The sequence below is a fragment of the Argiope bruennichi genome, chromosome 4 (assembly GCF_947563725.1).
Source record: "Argiope bruennichi chromosome 4, qqArgBrue1.1, whole genome shotgun sequence".
Classification (NCBI taxonomy): Eukaryota; Metazoa; Arthropoda; class Arachnida; order Araneae; family Araneidae; genus Argiope; species Argiope bruennichi.
This window is the reverse complement of record NC_079154.1, coordinates 6,157,034-6,171,543: the sequence shown is the minus strand read 5'-3', so window position 1 is coordinate 6,171,543 and position 14,510 is coordinate 6,157,034. Positions and strand designations below refer to the sequence as shown.

Below are 14,510 nucleotides of genomic sequence, written 5' to 3'. Positions count from 1 at the left end.
ATATAGCAGAAAGGAAACAGTGCAACTCCCGTAGGTAAAGTGCTTCTTTATTCTTTTTATCCCCCCCACCTTTTTTTTTCTATTCTTCCCTACCCTTTCTCTTTAATCTGAATGATGTTCACGAGCTTTTTTTCATCTCCATTTTTCTTTATTATTTTTTTCTTTTATTCCATTTTCCTCCTTTCTTTCTCATTTTAAATGTGATGGATGTGCAATTTAGAAATTGAAATTTCACCAGGTAAATCTGTCCAATACATATGGAGCTCTCACGGACAAACTAGATTTTGAAGGGAAATGTTGGGGGGAGGGGGAGGAGGGCATGTGAAAATGGCGTGTATGTTGTCCTTTTATAATAAGGAGTTTCATGAATGTGAGCTCATTTCTATGAAATGATTAAAAAAGTCGGGTTTGATTATTTTTTAAAGTGCTTGTTTAAAAGAAATGCTTTTGATGTTCTAAAGTAGAATTTTACATGGATTTAGACACTCTTAGCTAAAAGAACTAAAAGCATACCATTCTGGAAAGCGCAATTCTATTGGATAGTACTGAGGGATGACGTCATACATATTTTCTCGAATTATGAAACATTTTGATATTCAAATAACAGTGGCAAATTTATCATTTTGTAGTTCTCGGTAGAGTACAATAGGATGTTCTATTTTTTTAAAGTTTGCTTTATATTTCAACTTATTTTTAATTAGCCGCTTTGGTGACCCATTAGTTCGCCTGTATGGATGCTCGTTAAAATGTTCAATTAAATTTTTTTATGTAATTTGGTCTCTTAATATCTTCTTCAGCTAAATATTTTAGCGAAGCCCCATATTTTGACAGTCATATAATTCACGTATAATATTGTGGAGGCCGTAACCGTTCTGTTCATTATACTATGCATCTCACTCTAATTTTCTGTCAGCTCATGTAAACTTTCAACTTTAGATTAAAGTGAAAATGATTAAAATGCAATTAATATAAATACATCCTTTTATTGACACCAAAGACGTTTTAATGGGAATTCTGAAGAGAGTCGTTTGGCATTGAAGTCTTATGTGAGCAGTGGAATAATTTGCATAATTTATATAATATCTCAAAGAATGATTCAACAAAAATTTTTCTGATTCATCATAAAATTCAGTTTTTAATTTTATTTTCAAAAAGATTTAAATGACGTCAATATTTTTTAATAATTGTTTTGTTTTGTTTCGGCCTATAAATATACTTAAAAAAATTATGAAATTTTAATTTTATACAGTCTTTTGGTCCTTAGGAATCATATTCTATCACATATTTTTTGACATTCCAACTCTCAAGGAAATATATAAACGTTTCTGTCTTCTGCGATCGAATCTGACTGATTTATAAAATTTTAATATTGCAATTTTAGAACAATCAACATGTTCAGAACTTAGGTCAATCAGTCTTGAGAAAAGCTGATGTATCTTCTTTGAGAATGCCGATGAAGTGTTTTAAAATCGCCAATTTTTATAGAAAAGTGATATTCAAACTTTCATAAGTCAGTCAATTTTTATTGATTTTTTTGAGATTTGATCTCAACTCTTTTAAATAAAATGCGAGAACAGAGAAGAATAGTTTGTTAAATATGATTCACAGGGCAGAGGATCTATGTAAAAATTTAAAATTCGTAATTCATCAAAGCTTTTATATTGACTCAAGTTGCGTAAAATATAATTATTTACTTCATTTAGACCAGTTTGTTAGCAGATAAAGGCTTACAAATTAGCTGTTGTGCTTTATTTAGAGGGGATATCCTGTGCACATTAATCCATGTGTGCCTTAATTAAAACTGATTTATTGAATTGATAACATAGATATTGTTAGATAATTGAAAACGTTTTCTTACATTTATTTTTTAGAAAATATCATACTATTCCATAGTTATTTAATTTCATACAGAAAATTACACTTTTCTGTTGAATTCTGGCTTAAGTTTAATTTGAATGGTTAGTTAACTAATTTTTTAATTTGAGTTTTTCTCAATGTGATTTCAGCACGCTGAAAAAAACTAATTTTTTTCCATGCACGTGTAACATACTCGTCCAGATTTAATTTAATTTTTTCTTTTTTTCGAAATAAATTGTTGGAAAATACGGTAAAAACATTTATTTTTTATTTTTATAATTATTTTATAACGTTATTAAAACATTATTATCATTGAAAAGATAATTTTTTGAACTTAAAGATGCTGCAAAAGCCATTTTCATGTTGTAATATTTTCGAAAATAATCGTGGAAAGATTCCAAAATTTCGTTTAAATTTTTATTAATGAAAATTCTAATTAAAATTTTAAAAAAATAATCGCCGAATTTTTTTTATTTTTTTTTTTTACTAAGTATGGTAGCGCTAGGCCAAGCGATCTGGCATATAGAGCGCCAACACACAAACACACTCATTTCTCTTTATTATAAGCAAAGATTTAGCATCAGGCCAATGATTTTATGTTCATTTCTTGTTTTAATAACTTTCTGAAATGCATATTTTTTTATATATATTTGTAAATTACTGCGTGGCATCCACATTTGTACGCGTTATTATGTTAAACAGTTGTTCAGTGTTTATAAATACTGTAAAAGCGAAGTAAATGTAATGAAACAAATAGAATGACATAAATTTAGAATTTTCGTGATTAATTTATATGCCAATTTTTTCAATCTACTTCGTTGCGTTTTTGGTAGTAATTTTTCTCACTAGCAGATGGATCTCATTCAAAATAGACAAGTAAATCTGTTTTAAATGTTGAATGGAACAATTTTGGTGGGCAAAAAAAAAAAAAAAAAAACGCTTATAAAATTTCATACGTACAGGTCGTATCAATTTTAAATTCTTACTCATTGCTAATTTCAACAATATTTTTTTCAGACTCAAATATATTTAAGAGTGGAAATTTATCAAACTCTTGAAATAGAATTTTTGAACCATACTTTTTATAAATTAAATCAGGATAATATGAAGGTATTATTTAAGCTTATTTCGTAGAAGAAAAATTTTAATTAGGAAAATAAATGTTCCATGCGAAATAAAACTTACTCATTTCAAATATCATTAATTGAGTTAAAACATTAACAATGAACATTAATTGAGTTAAAACATTAACAATGAACATAAATGAATTAAAACATTAACAATGAACATTAATGAATTAAAACATTAACAATAACATGAATGAGTTAAAGCATTGCAACAATATTTTGCATGTAAAGAATTCGCTTTCAGATATCGAACATACATAAACAAGGAAAACAACTCCAGCTCCAACCACGCAAGTTAATGTTAAACTACACTAATCAAGAGGGTGGGTTAACTCATCCAATTGCACGCCGCAGCTATAAGTTGATTAGAAGAAAATCTCCCGTGGGAGGGCCTAGAGAGGAAAAGAAGAAAAGAGAAAAAGAAAGCAAGTAAAAAGCTGGGAAGAAAACACGCAAAGTAGTGTTTCCGCTGTTAATCCCGTATCAGTTGACGAGAGTTTGATAGCCATAATCTATCAAACCCTCCACAGAGTGGAAAAATGCTCCTGATTAATTCATACACTATTAGACTCTCGTCTGTATCCATTCCAGGAGAAGGGAAAAAACATCTCTCTACTGCAGTTTGGAAGAGGGACTTCATTTGGACTCACGAGTGGATCGAGAAGGGCACCCGACTGTTTTTCCCTCCGGAATGGTGAAAGGAGGAAAAAATAAAAAGGGGACGAAACTTGTAATGGAAAAGAATCTCATTTCGTTTCTTTTTCGCTTCGACGCTTGTCAGCGCCGTTGTCGGTGGATGCGACAGGCTGCGTGCGTGTTCGCAATTGAAACGGGTACGGTGCGCTGAAAGGGACAGAAATACATCCTCGGGCACGCAACGCACGCACGAGGAGTTTTTAGCACGACTTAGTTTGGGCGGATTTTATTTTTGTTAGTATTATTTGCTGATTGTTTAAATCGTCTTTTTATCTTCTCATATACAAAGTATACATGGAATGGGCATTGTAAATTATTGTTGCGAAATTCCTTCTTGTATTTGAAGGCCGCGGAGGCCTGGTGATAAGGTCCCGGTTTCGGAACTGCAGGGTTTCAGGTTCGGCTCCTGATTCCACCAAAAGAACCGTCATGCACATGGGTCTGGTGCACGCCAAATCCGTCGGGTCCAAACGCTCTTCCGATAGTGTGGTATGGAAGTTTGGAGATGGGAGTTCCAGCTCAGGTGTCGTCCTCGTCATCTGACCGCAGTTCAAAATGACGAGGTCCGTTAAAAAAAAAAAAAAAAAAACCTAGTGTTACTTTAAAAGGGACATTAATATAACTAAACTAAAGTAAAGTAGTAGAGTGTTATCTGCCTTCGCATCTACCCATATTAAATTGTGGATTCTGGGCAAGGCCATGATCGGATTTTTATTTTCTGAATCCCACACATGTGCTTCGACTAAAGAGAACCAGTACTTGTTTATTAATTGTTTGGCGTTACCGAATAATAATTACGAAAATTAAAAAAAACAACCACCGATTATTGGCCTGAATCTAGCATTTTTACTGAATTTACTGTGCGATATTGGCAATTCTTTTAGTGATTAATTGCTATTATGTGGTTAAAACACTTATACTAGAAAATAAAATATTTATTTTGGAAGCCTTTTTTTTTGTCCGATTGAAGCCAAAATTTGGCCATGAATTACAACTATAGTCACAAGATAATATATCAAATTTCATTTATTTAAGTGTATTGCGTTTTTGAGTTACGAGAACATGCGTTCAAAAGTACAAACCAACAGACAATCAATCCTTTGGTCAATACGGATCTAGATTTTAGATACTTGACCTGCACATCAAATTTTATTTATTTGACTTTTTTCTTTTCATAGTAATAATTTCCATTGTAATAATTTCCATTGTACTCTAACAGCAGATAAACAGATTTCTTCTCAATATGTTTCGTTCAAAATTTGATAGAAATGTCGAATTAAATCCCCATAACAAATTTCATCCATCTAGCTCAATGCGTTTTTGAGTTGTCGGGTTCACAAGCAAATTGGCATAATTCCAAAAATGTTTTTCGGATTCAAGGAGGGCTGAAAAGTGAATATTCGTCAGAGTCGAGAATTCGAATACTTTGAAGGTTACAGCAATTTTTCTGTATAGTCATAGTTAATGTCTGTATAGTCATAGTTAAAAATATTGTAAGCAAACCCATTTTAAATATGTTCCCCTTTTCTCGTTTAATTTCGTTAACAGATCATTCAGATACCCAAAATTCTAATATTACCAACCCGATAAAAGGAAGGCTAATAAATTAGAATTGAAAGCAACAAAGCATTAAAACTTAATTTAGGTATAAATAGCTATTTGCAAATATTTCGTAAATTAAAATATGTTTTAATTTATTTTTGCGCCCTAAAATAAAGTAATGCTACCGAAAGTATGTATAGCGATCTCATTTTCGATTATACAATATTAATAAATGCTACTTTATCAATTAACTGCAGTTATAATTTTGCAAATGCCATTAAAGAGAAAGACATTAAATGAAATGAATGTAAATTTGCTTCGGAAAAGAATTCCGTGAACTCAGTTTTGATACACAAACAAATATGTTATTTAATAAGAATTATTTTCATAAAAGCTAATAAAAACAGAAGATATTTATCAAAATTCGGATCATTCAAATTACTTTCGATAAATAATTGCATTTGTTATTTACTCAAATAAACTGGTGCTAAATAAGAAGCACTGTTTATAGAAAGAATGGAAAAAAGGTAATTGAAAGAGCATGTAAACAAAGTTCAATTAGTAAGAGAAAAAACAATCTTGCTGAGAATTCCGAGTTTGTAACTAATTCGTGTTTTAGGTAAACAAGGACAATATTTTGAGAGTGTTTTATTAGAAACAGAATAAATTAATCGAAATTGAGATTTCCATTTAAATTATTTCACCAAGCTTGTGGAAAATTAGATTTTATTTTTTGGCTTTAAGACTTATGTAGCTAATCCATTTTTTTAAGAACTTAATTTATCACACTTGTTTTTTTTTGGTATCGGTTTCTGAAGTTACTTCCTTATTTTATTTATTTATTCATTTCTGTAAAATGCCGGAATAAATGGCCAGAAAGGAGAGAGAAAATGAAATTTCTAGCCTATAATATTCTAGAATGATAATATTTAAGGTTTGATTTGTCTTGTCCGATCAGTCTACGAATTTTATTGCGGAAAAAAGTATTATTTATCTCATTGTCTACGCTTTTTACCGTCATTTTGCGTCGTTAAAAAATTTTAATTTACAAATTCATAAAACAATATCCAAATACAGTATTGAAGATCATAACTCATTTTATCATTTGTGTCTGTGTAATACTAATTCTCCATCATTTCAAAATAAAGTTTACGAATTCATAAAATAGTGTTAAAATAATACGAAATGTTAATTTGAAAGAACAGCATGCAAGCAAACATCAAAAATGAACTATTTTTAAAATGTGAATTTACAGATTTTTTAAAGTAAAAATTATACTATGAAATCTAACTATTTAATCTAACAGAAATTGAGAATTTGAGTACCTAATGAATGGTAAAATGAATCATGGGTTTTTAATAATAGTTTAAAACCCAAGCCATAATTATTTTTTTCCGTTTCAAGGAAATGTAAAATTTTAGTATGATAGTATGTTTCGGTATCATCATGTTAATTTGATAACATTTAATTTAATTTCTAATTAATTAAAAATCTAATGAGATTGAAATATTTTCTTTTTAATGAGACTTATTACCCAATAAATAATTATGTGTCAACTTTGGAATCTTACGTTAAGAGATTTACTTTATAGAATGTTTTACTGTAAGTATACCAAGTTTAATTACAAGTTTATTTCGGGGGGGGGACTTTATTTCTTGGAAATGGTGCATTTGTATATTGTCTGTTAACAAAGAAAAGTTCAGCATTTTGATTTGAACAGTGGCATTATTAAATTAGTGCCTGAGGTTTGCGTATTTACTGGTTTTAGAGATGAGAAATGGCTTATAAGAAGATGTTACTTCCTGAAAAATTTCAGTGTCCAGCCATTCAATAAATCGTCTTGAAAATCCTTATAAAAAAGATTTCGATAGGGATTACCTGAATCAAAAATTCATAATAGGAATAGCTCATGAAATGTTGATGTCGTGTCTGCGCTACCACAGAAAGGGGGTGAAGTAGCTTCTGAGGGTAAAGAGCATCAGACTTCTGCCCTGAGCACCCGAGGGCAGAAGTCTGATTTCTAGTTTACATTGAGATTGCACTCACACACTCGCTTGCACAACCTCTTTTTACAGGAAGGGGACGGGTTCTTTCACACACCTCTCAGATAAAATACAGAGTGAAGAACAACCACTCTTGAACCAGGACTCGAACCCGGGACACAAAATTCACAAGGAAGACGCGCTACCTCTAGGCCGGGACGGTGGCAACCAGTGAAATGAAAATAATTTTGGGAATCTTTCCACTTGTTTAATAAATCATCGCTAAAGTAATTACCAATCATCTTATACATATATTTAGATAGATTACAGCAGAATATAGTCCATATTACAAATCCGAAAACTCTACGTTTGAGAAAGCAATATGTTCAGATATTCTGATTACATTCATTCTTGCACTTAAACTCCCATATGACCCAGGACAAAAATTCTGCAAATTCTGATGATATCTATTGGAAGTTTTCATTGAATTGTTCGGTGTCTTCTGTATCCCTCCATGGAGACAGAGGGTCGAACCTTCTGCAGAAATCTTTTCCTTTGCAAATGAGCACTGCGTCCCTCCACCAAATCTCCATCAAAGTCGATTCGCCGCAGCCCGAAGCTGCAGATTGCATCAAATGAAATGAAAAGCCTAAGACACTCCGCAAAGTTTCGGATGGAGCATTTTGCCGCTTCAAAGGAGGCGTCCCCGGAAAAATGAAAAGAATCCTCCGATTCTTGACTTCCAATTATCGTATTTCGCCAGTCAAAGGTGTCGCTGGAAAGGTTCGGGCGTCAGCTATTTGGTGACGGGATTAATATTCATTTTTCAGGGACCAGCTCCACATTCACTTTTCTTAAAAACTTCTTTCGATGCATTGGAGAAATGAAACGCCAGGGATTTCGTTGCCATTTCTTGTCTTGAGTTTCGACCAGCTAATGTCGGCTTTGACATACAAAACCGAAATTATAAACTTCTCATGCAGATTAATCTAGATTAGGAGGGGTATCTTGAAATAATGTTCAGTCAAGTAATGAAAAGCAAAGGAAACGATTTTATTACGTAACTAAGTACTATGCTTAGGTTATTTTTCAATATAGTTGTATCATTGTTAATGTATTTATCACAGCGATGGACGAGCTTTCATATGCACTCGTCGTAGAAGCGTATTATGTGCATAAAAGTGTATTCGGTGCATCGTTTCGTATGCACGAATGAAGGATCTATAAAATCACATGATCAAAACCTGTGCACTGTGGCGAGAACGTAGACTCAGATGACCAAGAAACTGGATGTTTCTTGAAGTCGAAACTCATAAAAATTCCAGTCATTAAAACTTTTATTAGGGACATTTTGTCAAATATTTTGTAATTAGCTTTTCCTAATGTAAGAAGTTTACACTCATTTAATGTATTTTATACATTTTTTTAATATTTCAATATTAAATATGTAATGTCAAATGTAATATTTTTTTCTCTGTACCAATATGCGTTTTCTCTAAAGGGTTCTTTATTTTTGCAAGGGCCCAATGTCATCAAGTGTAGTTTGTTCCCTTGTGCTAGGTGGGGCGCTCTTTGGCGATCTCATCAAGTTTCTCGCATGGCCTTTGGCTAGGTCGGGGCACTGAATGCACTCGTCGTAGAAAAATGCCGTCCACGGTGATGAAAAAGTAAAGGAGCAATTTGAAAAAAAAATGCATTAAATGTAATAGTAAATCTTCAGTTCTCCATAATCTTGTCTTAAATTTCTATCAATAATTAATCATCAATCAGAGATTGTCTGCCGATTCATTCTTCATCGTGTACATTTTTACATCCTTCTTGAAATTTTGCATTCACGTCTTCACCATCGAATTACATTTTATCGTCTTGTTACACATCCTGAATGGCATGTGTAACTTTAATTTCGAGTCTTTTTATCACTTTCTTTAAGTATTCCAAAGGTTTATTGTCATACTATCACCTATTTGACAAAATAGGACTAGTACTTGCAATGAAATTATTCATTGAATTGGTTGTTGCAAATCTTCTCATCTAGTAAGAAATGTACATTTTATCTGATACATCCTTTTATTTAATTCACTCACAAAGACTGTGGCTGTTGTTCTTTATGTTTGCGATATCAGATTATGTTCTAAAAAGTATTTGTTTCTGTATATCCGACTTACTGTTAAAGTTTCTAAATAACTATTTAATGTTCCCTGTATAGTTATCATATCCCCAACTGGAGGGGACCCCAGATATGGGGATGAGATACTTCTGTTATAATGATTGGTCCCCTCATTTCGAGTGAAGTTACCTTCACTAGGATAATGGAACGTATCTCCTATTAGAGTGATTATACAGTAGGCGTCAATGGTCATAAGGATTCAACTTTAATTCCTGCCAATATGTTATCGCGACAGTCTTTATTCAGTTTAATCTCGCTTATTTCTTGTTGGGGAAGGAAGGGGGTAATACTACAGTCTGGTATGGTTGCCATATTATATAACTCAGAATACCGTTTTATTTCATAAATAATTTGTAACATTTCGGTCTTTGTGCATCCTTTTCTACCATTAACCCACCCACTTATAAAATATATTGCATGCGGGACACAGACATCATTATTTGGGATTACTGTTTGGAAGATTTTCTATTCAAAAACTGAATAATGTTTCCCTAAAATTGAACCCAATGTGAGAACCATAAAATTTCCATTGCAGATAAGGTGCAATAAAAGCTACGTATTTCTTTTGCTCATGCGATCACAAATTGAGCAAAATATTTCATTCATGCTACATTCTCAATATCCAACTGCCTTCTGAAATAAGAAATAAAAAAAATTCTGTGAAAAAGAGCTCTTTTTTTTTTCGTTGGATTCAAAAGAATAACGGGTTCATATTTTCGGACTGCAATATATTTGAAAAACATACTGAAAATGAAACTGCGCTCCAAAACTACTTCTAAGCCGAAAATTTATGGCTTTGATAAAAGTCCACTTTTGGTCAGCCATTTAGAGGAATAATGGTCTGAAAAAATGAAATTCTATTGAAAAGTAGTTGTTGTAGCTTTTAGTATAAAATGAAGGTATGTCAGTTCTGCTGCAAAGCATGGTTTGAAATGTATTGAGGACGATAAAGATGATTTATTTTTAAGTATGTTCATTACCAAAATGCTATGTATCGAAAGGTATTGTTAGCTTTTTAAAAAATTTATTGAATGTGTAACCTACATAAATCTCTTGATAAAACATTAAATATTCTTGATAAAATATATATTATTTTAATCTATTTTGAGCATATATAAGAAAACTACAATGTCCTTCATCGATTTTTTTTTTCTCAATGTGGGATATTTCTGTAAACTATCCGCCTTTGGCGACCCGTTTGTTCACCCAGATTATTATCTTTTTAGGTTGTTAATGGATTAATACGAAATGCTTTTTTATTATAAAAGTGTTTTTTACCTTGTTATTTGATGCGATCGAAAAACATGTATTCAATTGAATTAATTGACTGAAAAAAAATTACGTATTTCGAAGCAAAACTGTATATGGAAATCGTACTATTGATACTAGTTAATGATTAGCAGAAACATAAAATTTAATGTTTTGATGGATTCGTTTGAATTCCATCATAATATTTAAAGACATTGTTTAGATTGAGTAACAAACTGATTTTTTTTTTTTAAAAAAAAGAGTATTATTAATATTAAGAGAAATATTTTACACTAACGAAATCGATACCATTAAAAATACCATTAAATTCTTTAAGTCTTAAGATAATATGAATATCCTTTTTTGTAAGGTAATTCTTTTGGAAGATATGAGCAGCAATATCTAAAGGAATGTAATTATGATTAATCATTAAGCGAAAATTAAGCTCATTTTTTCGCTCGTTGATATTCTCTGTTGGAAGCCTATTTTTTTCATTTCTTTTGTATCTTTTTCGTTCTGACAGAATAGAGTTTTTGGTAATGCGGCGGACGCTCCCCAAAACATTTCTAATAATATTTTGCGACTTTGTTTGAAGCATTTAATGCAAATGCCTGAAATGTGTGCGATGGTTTACATGCATTTGATTGTTTTGATTGTTACCATTCGATATTAGGTAATAAGAGCAATTCATGTCCCATGTGCGTTAGAGTTTTGCATATATATATATGATTTTCAAGTGCATAATTAAAAGCCTAAAGTTCAAAAGCAATGAATTGACTACTGTTCAGATTCTTCCCTATTTAGAGCGTTAATTCATTTTATAATTCGCATTTATTTTGATGCTTGACATTTCAAGCTAGTTGCTATCACCTATTTAAAAAAAAATAATTTTTTATTATTTATATGCTGATTATGGCAAATGGGTCTGCTTTCAATACTTATTTGCTTTGACAGTTCTTTTGTATGCTATGAAAAAGAGGAGAGTCAAAATTGCAAATTACAAAAAGAATAAATAGATTGGAAATGTGTTTGCGCATAAACGTTGAAACTAAAAATGAGTCACTTTTATAATATATTTGTGTTATATGGTTTGTGCGACCGAGTGATCGAGAAGAAGACAGATTTGTAATGAACTTAAATTTATTTTTCTATGGGAGAACATGATTAATAAATAGCAACAAAGGCAGAATGCGTCTCTTCGCACCAAATCTGAGAAATACCCCCCTTAGTGCTTTTATTAAAAGACTTTAGTTATTTCTTTGTCACGTATGGATTCAAGAAAGGGATTCTTAGGTATCTCTGGAAGGTATGCCATGGTCGTTAGATGTTTTTATCCCTACGCTCGAAGCATGAGAATTCCAGACTCAGCAATTTTTTAGAGTGGGTTTAGAAATAATTAAGTTTAAGAAAATGGGATTTGAATCAGGAAATAAGAGGAAAATTTTAAATAAAATAATATGGATTTATTTAAGATAAAAAGGGAAATTTTTTGAAATTTAAATTTAATTAATAAATATTTATTTTTTATATATATAAATTTAATTTTCTTTTTTTAATTTTAGGTGAGAAATCAGCAGAATGAGAGTGCAGATGTATTCCAGAATCTTCTGAATGCCTGAAAGTTCTTTAAAACCCATTTCTCAAGTCCTGTAAGTAAATGTTTATTTCATTATATCATCACTTAAGCATGTTCGTTGATGAGTGTGTTATATATGTCATTGCGAAACAAAAAGACATGAATGCTATAACATTCAAGTTATTATTACGTGCATTCAATTCTATACAGTCTGATTTTTTTAATTATTCAGTATTTTAAAGTAATACTACATTACTCAATGAATATTTTCCTTTATTTTCTATTTTCTTTTCATAATCAAAGAGCACGTTTGCATGTAAGTAGATCCAACACTAATGCTAGATTTTAATGATATTGTCGATATTTCATCTGCGTCAAAACTACTCCATTCATTATTTTTGCCATCTCATTTTTATCCGGAATATTCTTTCATAACTTCATATCACGAGTTCGATTGAAAAGCTTCTGAATTAGATCATCATATTTATTACTGTGGCGTTTATGTTTTTACTATAACATTATGTTTTCTACTATAGCGTTTATTTTTTTTAATTGTCTCAGATACAATACCAACTAATCGTAGGTTAGATCAAATTCTTGATAGATCCGCCGTTTTAGGAGGTTAATTGGAGATTAAATCGATTAATCGATTGATAGCCGTTCAAATTTGTTGTGGTTATTGCCTATTCATATATCATCATCAGGCTCAATCACTCCCTAAGTAGTTATTCGCCGTTTCCATGAAGTGAAGTCACATTCAAATAGTATGACGTTTGGTTTTTTAGCTTTAATTAAATAATTTCGAGCCAAAAAGAATTGCGAGAATATCGTTTGATTTTTTTCGAACTTTTTTATGTTTTAATTGTAGTACTCTAATAATACACAACTTTTATTCACTCCTTAACGAGTTTTAGTATACTTTATAACTGAACTCTTACGAATTGTAATTGTAAAGAATTTGTAAACATTAGAATATCATTTTAAGATCCATCTGCATTACATTCAACGGGTTTTACCATATATGCAATAGCTTCCAGAATATTCTAGAGTCATTGCGAATTTGTGATCGAATGACATGATTCTCCTTATTTATTACTTTCAATTACTACAACCCAACATTATCGACAGTAGTTCTTTTGCTACTTGAAAGTAGGTTATAAACCATCCAATATGAATTAAACTAAACAACATTTTTCTTAAATTTTTCTCTTTTGTGACTTACAAAATTTCATGACTTTTTAGCAAAATTCCAAATCAAAGAACGAATGAATTAATTTTCTTCCTTATTATTATATGCAGACCAGCTGCAGTTACTTACCCAAAAGCATCCCAAACATCTTCATTGGATTTTAGATTCTGAGATCGATTTAGGTTAAAGTGGTAAGTCTAGTCAGATTTAAGACAATAGCTGATCAATGAGTCCTAGGAGGACGAACTGTGCCGTTCATAAAAATTTCATGGGCATAAGATTATGAAACCCGAAACGAAATTAATTAGATTGTGAATTTGGCAACTCATCTGACAAATTTCAGGTGAGTTGCCAAATAGTACTCTAAAAATGAATCGACCCTTTTTCATGATTTTATCGAAAAATTTATTTTACATGATCAAGAGTTAAACGAGAAGAAAAATGAGATAGACAACCTGAAGTTAATTACGAATTTAATTTAAAATTAAGGGACAACTAATTAAGAACCCACCGGTATGTAAACAAAATACTATGTTGCTTAATTAATGAATAAAATTAAAAGTAAGTATATTATTATTATTATTATTTTGCGCAGAAAAAAAGGGTTTCTTTTTTTCGGTTTTTAAATAGAAGTGATGTTCTCTTTTTTATTGTTTCTGCACGTCTAAAACTTTTTTCCCTACTGTGAACTATAAGAGAAATTATATTCCCCAAAATAAACTGAATGAATTAATTTCATTTTAATGAACAAGTAAGATGGGACGAATGTAATGTCTCATTTATGCTAAAATTTGTGAAAGCTTTAGTCTTTCCAACTAACTTTGAATAACTATAAACCGCTTTGTTAAATAAGTTAGTTAAGCAATGTTTGACATTACGTCTGATAGAATGTTTCAGCGCCTAATTGCATTTCGCTGCAGAACTAGCTAAAATTATTTGGATAGAAATAAACTTCAGGCAACATTTCAATACACGAATGGTTCCCTACAATCCAGGCATAGTTGCCATGAAACAAATGTATAAAATTACATTCTTGACGATCAGAACAAGCATTCACTTTATTTTGAAATCGTCTGCGGCTCTGTAATCTAAAGAACCAGACGGTAGAAATTGCGCTATAACTCAC

At 31.2% G+C, this 14,510-nt stretch overlaps 1 protein-coding gene across 2 annotated transcripts in view; it reads left to right on the top strand.

Moving 5' to 3' along the window:
• The window catches only part of LOC129965741 (latrophilin Cirl-like), a 716,323-nt gene that overhangs the window by 179,384 nt on the left and 522,429 nt on the right, over positions 1-14,510 (top strand). Inside the window, exon 2 of one of the 2 annotated variants that reach the window (XM_056079881.1) lies at positions 12,182-12,268. The gene's annotated coding sequence lies outside the window, so the exon portion shown is untranslated. Of the gene's footprint in view, positions 1-12,181; positions 12,273-14,510 lie in introns of both variants that reach the window. The other variant, XM_056079880.1, reaches the window with a different exon arrangement.